At 27.5% G+C, this 9,488-nt stretch overlaps 1 long non-coding RNA gene across 1 annotated transcript; it reads left to right on the top strand.

Moving 5' to 3' along the window:
• Positions 1 to 1,883: 1,883 nt before the first annotated feature.
• Positions 1,884 to 2,678, top strand: LOC129286687 (uncharacterized). The gene is made up of 2 exons (XR_008587503.1): positions 1,884 to 2,020; positions 2,123 to 2,678. It is a non-coding gene; the product is annotated as an uncharacterized LOC129286687 (long non-coding RNA).
• The last annotated feature ends 6,810 nt before the right edge of the window (positions 2,679 to 9,488 follow it).

The raw sequence follows: 9,488 nt of genomic DNA, 5'->3' as shown, positions 1-9,488 counted from the left end.
ACCCTTGCGCTAACATGATTGTCATTGAAATTGTAGAAAGCAACACCATTTATAAATCATGAATAGTCAATTAATGTTAATGATTCATTCCAAATTGGTACATTCATTTTCATTTCAACGTTCATGAAACCAACAAGAATAATTAAAGCCCAAGATCAAGAAGACATTGAAAATTATCTCTCCTATTTGTTTTCTTAACTTGGGATTTTGCACCATCAATCTTCCATCTTTTTCTTGGAATCGTCTTTCTATAAATTAGGGTATTTTGATTTGGATTCATAAAGATTTATAAATTTGAATTTACTATAATATTTTTACACCCTTTTTTTTTTGAAATGTCAGTCGTACTAGCTCTCTCATTCTCTTCCCATATCTCTCTTTTCATTCTCTTTAAATTTTAAATTTTACACTATTTAAATAAAATATTTTAAGTATATGAATTTTAAATTTGATATTTTAATTGTAAGATTTTGAATATAAATTTAGCCATCCAAATGCTACCCCATATATATATATATATATATATTAGATATAAAATATTAAAACGACAAATTATTTGTTATTTATCAACAGTTCATCAAATTCTGCGATGGACACATCACATTTTCAAAAGAATATTTACGTGATACAAACAATATTAATAATGTTGACATATTAATTTTGTGCTTATGAGTCTAACTCATGCTGACATAGAATTTTTTTAAATAGCAAAAATTAAAAAAGTTACATCAAATAAAATAAAAAGGTAAATCTGAACTTTTAAATGGTAAGAAAAATTCCCAAATTCCATGCAGTTTTTTTTAATTGTTCCTTGTTAAAAATTCCGTATTAGCACAAAATTAAAAATATTAATTAACATGTTAGCATTATTAATATTGTTAATGTCATGCCAACGTCCATTTAAAAATGTATGGACCAACATTGTAAATAGGATTGGTAAAAAAAAAAACATTGCAAATAGGAAAAACTTGTAAAAAAATACAAGAATTTATGTCAAAATTTGAGCAAGATGCAGGAACAAAAATAGTATTTTTCCTTGAATGAATTTAAACTTATTAAACTTTAGAGTAATTAAGTTCAGAGTGCGCGGAGCGGCTTGCTGCCCAAAAAAAAAAAAAAAAGAAATTAGAGACGAGGGGCCCGTTCTTCGCTCGGTCATGGATAGTTCATTTACTAAATTGCCCTTCCATCGACCTAGGTTTCAAGTACGCGTTTTACTTGTCTCCACGCGCTGCGCGTACAACCACGTCGGAAGGTGGACGGGCCTCACTCCACGTCATCACTATTGGCCCCACATATCTGAAAACCCTAAATACACGACAAATTCACCTCAAATTCACATCAAACTCAAACCCAAATAAAGAGAGTAGGAGACGACCAGACCTCACCCATCATCACATCAGCATCAAAGGGTTTACAATGTGACATGGAATTACGTCACGACCTAAGCCGTTCGTGACTGGACCTCTCGGTCAGATCCCACCAAAATCCAGACAACGGAGAAAACATTACTAGCCGTTGGATCTAGAATTAAAAGAATTCGACGGCATACGGAGCTGCCCGAAGTGCCGTACGGGCAGATCTTGTCGCCTTTTAAGAACCGGCCTAACCCTATCGGCTCTGCTCATTTGGTTCGGTTCCTCGTTCCCTTCCGTTAGGGTAAATCGAAAAGTCCCAGACACTATGTGCCATGGCTGTACTCAAAACGTTCTCTCCTTCGATTGGCGATCTTAACAACGCCTTAGTGTACACGTCATGACCGATCAGCTTCTCTAGAGGTTTCAGGAAGAAGGACAATCTGGCGCCTCACGGCAAATTATCAGATCTAGTGTATAGGGGGCGAATAAGAGGGAATGAGTCTTGAGGAGAACAAGAACAAGGTTCTGATTATGAGGCAGAGAAATGGATGCCTGGATCAGGATCTGGATGAGATCGAGCTTGCTATTGAGGCCGTTAACGCGGAATCCTCTCGGAACTTAACAGGCTGGTCACTATACTGGATAAAGATAGTGACGATGTTGTAAGTGTTATTATTTTCTGTCAAACTAAAATGGATGAGAAGGTGGATTCGGCGATAACTGCGGTGAAGAAACCAAATAAAATTGTTGATTGTAAATTTTAGGTGCTGTAGATATTGACTATGGATTTCAATTTGGTGGTAGCTGCTATTGGATATTGTGCACTCAGTACCTGGTTGAGTTTGAGATTTGACAGGAATGTAAATGAAACCTGGTGGTAGATCAGCAAAGAGTAATAATGTTTCCTGAAAAATTTTCAGAACCGTCTCTTGAGACCTTAGGAATGAGAATGATCAGAGAGATGTGTTGGACACGAAGATGGATGACTTATGCGTCTTGGAGGAGATGCGTTTGTGAATCCGAGACAGCAATTGGAGTTTCTGGGATCACTAGATGGATGGGGCCTTGCTTATGAAGATATGAACTCACCTGACAGTCAAAAATGACACACACACACACACACACACATTCATTCAATTTCCATCAACCAGTCTATTTCAGTATTTCTTTTCTCATCCATTAATTAATATCAAGTGGGTCAAGATTTTTTGGGCGGAAACCAGTACACATCTCTTGCGATTTGAATGGTTCCATAACTACTTGTATTTCTATATATATAATATATATTCTACCTTTCCGGAGCTTTAACTCCATGTGAAATTCTGGGAACACACTGCTTCCTTGGATTTTGAGAGCCTCGAGTCTTAAAGCTGATTTACAAGCTCTTCTTGCCCCAGTTTCCTTTCTTGGCACGGCACAAAGACAGGAAGTTAAGAAGGCAAATTGACACGAGACGCCTCTTGATCGTACGAGACCTGTGCAAAGGAAGGTTTCTTACTTCTGACTTCTGAGAAAGGCAAAACTGTTCTGTGTCTGCGGCTACATTGAAAACTTGAATAATGAATGCACAGATGCAGATCTGAACTTCTGGGATTGTAAAAGGAAAATGAGAGCTAGTTCAAAATATAAATTGAAGGGCAGTCAATTTTTAAATATTAATTTAAAAAATTATTAAAAAAAATCTCAACCTCAAGAGTTTTCCACTTCCAAAAAATAATTAACATCATTAAAAATTATCTATTTTTTTCATGCCTCCCTTTTTTCATTAAAAATTATTTTAATGTCTACTTTCATTTAACAGATAACCTAATCATGAATAAATATTTCAGGCAACAAAAATCATAAATAAATATAAAAATCTTATTAACTTAAAACATTTTTAAAGTATTTTTGGAGAAAAAAAACTTGTGGTAGAAGACATCAAAATGTCTTGTACTTTTAAATATGTTACTCTTTTTCTTTAAAAATATAAAGTATTTTTAATAAAATTTTATTTTAATAAAGTAGTTAATTATTTTAAAACTAACATTATTTTTACATATTTATCTTTATTTAATAAGATATTTTATTTTAAAATAAATATAAAATAATTTATTTATTATGGACACTTTTGAAAAAAAAATATTAGTTACATTTAAAATACTAAAAATATTTTATATTTTTTAATATTTAATTTTTAAAAATATTTTATAATTTTTTACATAGAAAATAACTCTTAAAAAATGAACAAGGGAGTAGTTTGAAACTTCATGCATAATTTGTACTCCTTCTATTAAAAAATATATAGTATTTTTAATTAAACCTCATCCTTAATAAAGTATTTACTTATTTTTAAATTAATTTTATATTTTTATATTCACTCTTATTAAAACCCTACAATAAATATAAAGTTATTATTAATATGGATACTTTTGAAAAAAAATAATTATCCTCAAAAAAATTAAAATATCTTATATTTTTTAACATTGAACTCTTTAAAAATATTTTATATTTTTAAATGGAAGGAATAATTAAAATTTATAAATTTACAATGATTTAATTAGAAAACTAATTAATTTTATGTTAGGCTGTTAGCTCTCTCTCTCTCTCTCTCAATAAACATGTGGCGAGTCATCGTCCAGGTGGACGAGGGGCAAAGAAATTAGAAAACTCAACATGTGACACTTCAGCTTTGGTTTCGAGGAAATGTAGAGTCACTCACCCACAATGAACCAAAAGTTCTGCCTTCTTGTTGCCCCCCCCACCAGGCAGCTTCAAAGTAACACACAACCCCACTGTACAAATATTATAGATTTAGAAACATCAAACACTTTAAACTCAGTTTTTTTTTAAAATATTTTATTTTAATTTTTAAAAATATGCAATCTACATTTATCATTAATAAAAATTAATTTTGATCATTATTTAATAAAAAATTATAAAAGACAAAACAAGATCAATAAAATTTTCTGAGTTATTTTTTGGGATCTTATCTATAATTTTTGAATCTTTTACTGTACTTTTTGTCATTTTTTATTCAACCAAATGTTAAAATTAACGATAAGGGATAAATTACACTATTTTCAAAAGTTAAAGAAAAATATTGCATAAAAAATAAATTAATGATCTTAAATACTTCTAAATCTATAGCTTAGAGGTCAATTTACTTTTTTATTCTTTTAAAAATTACTTTCCTCTTTTTCTTTTTTTCTTTTTTGGTTTTAGAATTCATATTGATTGATGATTAACTAGTCTATCAATTTATTCGGGTATATTCATAAGTTTGGGTTTTCTTTTTTGGGGGCTCATACCTTAAATCTAAAAACTATAATAATGTGACCAAAAAATTCAAAATTTTAGTATCATTAATATAATATTCCTTATTATTAAAATAATGATTACTTATTATTAAGAATCAACCAATATACACGACCATCAAAAACGAAAACAATCAACATGAATATCAATATGCCATCCATATCATTAGTATGAATATAACGTAATTAATTAGTATTGTTTAATTGAATCAATATCAACATATAGGAAATGAAATTTGTAATAAATTATAAATGATTTTACAACTTCCATGCAATATACGTGGATTTACCTAAATTTAAAATTTAGGCATTAATAGAATAAATCAACATCAATTAATATCTAGTGAAATAATTTATGAAGTAATAATGTATTGGGGCTTGAAATTCGCCTGGTTATTTATATGGAACTTAAAATTTTAAAAGTTATTTGTTTGTTTTTTTTTTAACCAGAAAAGTTATTTGTTAGAATTTTTTTTTGGGGGGGGGGATAAAGGAACATTTATCATCATGAAATAGAATAAATCTGTCCATTAAAAAATAGATTACATCTGACAAACTAAAAAGTTAAATTGACAACTGACATAGATTCCATCTTAGGGACAAGAAGACTCACAAGTAAAAACAAGACACTTCGATTTCACGCTTTGGAAAAATTCGAGAGAATTTTAATAAAGATATCTTAATCATATTTATTTAAATTTAAAGTTCTTAAAATTTTAAAATTTTATTATAGTTTAGGAATATTAATTTTTTTAAAAAATAATAAAATTATCTTTTATTTAAATTAATATCAAAATTATTATATTTTAATTGTTAATTATCCTACTTTATTTATTCATTTTTTTAAAAATTTTAAATTTAAATTAGTACGATCGAGGAATTTTTATTAAATTTTTTCAAAAGAATCTGTTATTTATTCATTAATTTAAATTTTCGTTCAATCGCCGTGTTATTCAAGCTGTATGTTATATTTTATTTTATATAAAAATCATAATCATTGTTGTTGCATTTCAGGTCCAAAAAGTCACCATAAACATCCTGATATTGACTTCCCCTAGTCCTCTGCTTTCACTAACTAGTATTGTTACCATCTTCTCTCAAGCTTACTTCTCAAAAACACAAGATCTTTTATTATTATTATTATTATTATTATTATTATTATTATTTTGGGTGGATAAAAGATTGTTTAGTACTTTAGTTTAGTTTAATTAATTAAGCATCCTACACTATAGTCCTCTTTGGTTTGAGGTATTGGGAGAGTTTGCATTGGAATTAGGATTGAGAAAACATATCTTGAGATGTTTGATAAGATAGATTATTTGTGATTTGTGATCGATGATCAATGAAATTCATGTAAGAAGATGATAATGAAATTTTATTTTTAAGATTGAAATTTTACAAACCAAAATGCTCTCCATCGTCAAACCAATTTTCTCACCTTCTTCGTCTGAAATCACATTCTTCATCTCTAATCACTATCTTCTCATTCCCACCATTAACGTGCTTTAAGAATTCACTCCATTATCAATGGGATCCCTGTCTGACCTTGTTCTTGAGATCCCATATTTAACTTTATTTTTAAGATCCCATGCTTAATGTCCTCTCTTTATCATGTTTCATATTTGAGTTTGTAATTTTAGCAACCGCGACTGAGTGCATAAAATGAAAGAGATATCTCTTCCTTATCTTCAAATATGTGATTGCACTTGAGTTTGAATCAAAATATTTCATTTGCTTCTTCAAACATGAGGAATATTTCATTTGTATTCTCCCTCCATATCTCATTTTAGACTTGGAAAAAGAACGGTGCAATTGTGTCTTTTAATAAGTTTTTGTTTAATCTCAATCTTGTTTTTCTTTTGATTCCCCCAACATGTCAAACATTTTTAAAATTTATTTCTTATTTCAGTCCCTGTCTTAATCTCATTATCTTCAAATGCAGGCCCAAACAGGGCATACTTTTCTCTTAAAGCTTGAATTATAGTCCAGATGCATGAATGATGACTATAATGAGTGCAAGTAATATCCAAAAGCCTAGTATCATAACGAAAAGAGGTGAGAGAGAGAGAGAGAGAGAGAGAGAGAGAGAGAGAACGGTGAGATAAATGTTTGTACAGGGTTTATTAATTATCATAGTTATGTAATAATTTTTGATCTGTTTTATATATGAGAGAATTGTAAATGAGGATTAGAGTTCTAATTTATTACTAGTGGGTTTCAAAAAAATTTAAATTTTAATTCAATCTAGAGAATAAAAGTAAAAATAATTTTAACTGTAAAAATACTAGATTACCTTTTACTTATTATACAGAATCACTAGTTGTTAATTTTCTTACTTTACTTATTAATTTATCAATATTATTTATGAATTACATCCGTTTGTAAGACAAGCAGTAATATTAGTTATTAATTTGCTAATTTTACTTATTAATTTACTAACATCATTTACAAATGACAAGACATATTAGTAATTTATGATGTCAGTAAATTAACAAGTAAAGTTATCAATTTAACAATTGATGTTGTTGTTTATAATTAAATAATTGATGTTAAATCTTATATAATTATTAACATGTCAACTTATGTAATTCATAACTCATATTGGTAAATTAACAAGTGAAGTGAGAAATTTACAATGAATGATTTTGCATAAAAAAGTGAAGGGTACTTAAGTTTTTTTACACTTAAACTTATTTTCACTTTTACTCCCTGGATTGAATTGAAGTTTTAAATTTTTTTGAACTCACTAATAATTAAGTATAACTGTCCTTATTTGAAATTCTCCCTTTATATATTTAATAATTTCAACATAAATTTTTTAATGTTACTCTTGGTTAAAAACTCTTTCCATTAAAAAAGTAGAGTTAAAAGGGCAAATTTTTTTCAGGAATATTTTTTGAGGTACAATTCATATCCTTAACTTTTTTCTATTAGCGCAATATTATTCTAGAAGTTTAAAAAAGTGGTGCAATTTTGCTCTATAATAATATTTGATAAGTGTTGATCATTGCTTGAAAAATTTTGATCAAGTTAAACAGCAATTTTGCCCTAGGAGTTTTTTTTTGGAAAGAGTGTTTGGTATTTTAAATTTTTGATTAACATAATATTTTTTGATCTGTCAATATTTAAAGTATAAGAAAAATCTAATGACCCATCATTAATATCAAAAAATGGTTTGTACTTATAAATTTTAACAAAAATCTTCACTCAGTATTACTCAAATGCAAAATTAACTCTACATAAGCACCCAACATCCTTCAAGTAAAGTTCAGACTTGCTTATATTTTGCTTATAAGCAAGTCCAAACTTGTGTCCTTGAGTGGATATTCATTTAACCATAAGCAAATATAAATTTCATTATTTAGACCTTCTTGTGGGAACCATAGACTAGTTTGGATTTTAATTTTGAAGTGTTCAATATAATTCAACTCAATATCTTCTTATGATTTTGGGTTATAACAATTTGCTAGATTCTTCTTTTGATTTAAAAGTTAAAAATCCAAAAATATTGTGCTAATTAAAAGTTTAGAATACAAATTAATTATTTAGACAAACTTCCATGAAAAAACTACTCTCTAGCCTAGTCAAAAACTTTTAACTAATGATAAACATCGGTTAAACGTCAATATAGGGTTACATTACACCATTTTAAATTCTTTTGAGTAAAATTGTGCCAATCAAAATAAAACTTTTAAAGCAAATTTATACTATAAAACCTTTTTTCAAAGGTTAAATGTTTAAATATATAAGATATTTTTTTTTTTAAAATATTTTTAACAAATAAGCCATTTAATTATTTATTTTTTATTCTATTAAACGATGAAAAATATACAAATATAAATTTAAAAAATAATTAACTAACTTTTCAACTAACTTGTTTGGTTTCAATAGCATAAAAAGGAGTGGAGATTGAACTTGGTTTACAATTGTAAAAAAGTGTACAAGCGGGCTCGATTTTACATTCTAACTTTAAATTTAAATACAGTAAATTTATTTATCTTTGCATTCCACGTGCGATTTATCTATTTCTGTGCACGTTAATTCGAGTCGGCTCATTCTCTAGGTAGCATGCAAAACCAAAACATGATGGTAGCATTTTTTTTTTCTATTTAAAATATAAAGTGCTGTTTGTTTTTTATTTTTTAAAATTATTTTTATTTTTTATTTTTAAAAAATAAAAATAGTAACAACCTCAAGTTATTTTTGTTTATTTTTAAAATATTACATTTGCTTATTAAAATTGTAAGTACTTTGATAAATTTTTATTATTAATCACCACCATTAACTACATATAATTATTATTATTAGTTCATTTTTAATTTAAAAAATATTTTTAATTGACATAACTAAATGAATTTTTATTTTATTTTATTTGAAAAATAATTTAAAAAATTGTATTATAAAATATTTTTTAAAAATAAAAAATAAAATAAAAACCAAATAGACTCTAAGACCTCAATTTAGTTGTCTTTTACGTTCCCTCTAATTTAAATTATAAGACATTGTTAAAAGTAGATTTTTGACTTACTTCCATAAAAAAAATAAAAAATAGTTATTATAATCATCACCTCACACCAAACTTAACATTTATTGGTAATTTTTGTCACCTTTTCTGTATTTCAGTAATCTTTATAATTAAGTCTAATTTTGAAGGATCCATACTAAGTAGACATTTAATTTAATTTAATTTAATTAAAAAATAATGATAGCTTTCAGGTCCAAAGAAAACGATGGTTAGGGTAGATTTTTTTTTTGAAAAAAACAGAAGCATCAGCGTAATTCAGATAAAGCTAAAACAATTATTAGTATATTTATCTTAAGAAAATTTATGCAC

The sequence above is a fragment of the Prosopis cineraria genome, unplaced genomic scaffold (assembly GCF_029017545.1).
Source record: "Prosopis cineraria cultivar Desert tree isolate PC_DT_omini unplaced genomic scaffold, ASM2901754v1 PC11, whole genome shotgun sequence".
Taxonomy (NCBI): domain Eukaryota; kingdom Viridiplantae; phylum Streptophyta; class Magnoliopsida; order Fabales; family Fabaceae; genus Prosopis; species Prosopis cineraria.
The sequence above is the reverse complement of the archived record's forward strand: the minus strand, read 5'-3'. Positions and strand labels throughout refer to the sequence as shown.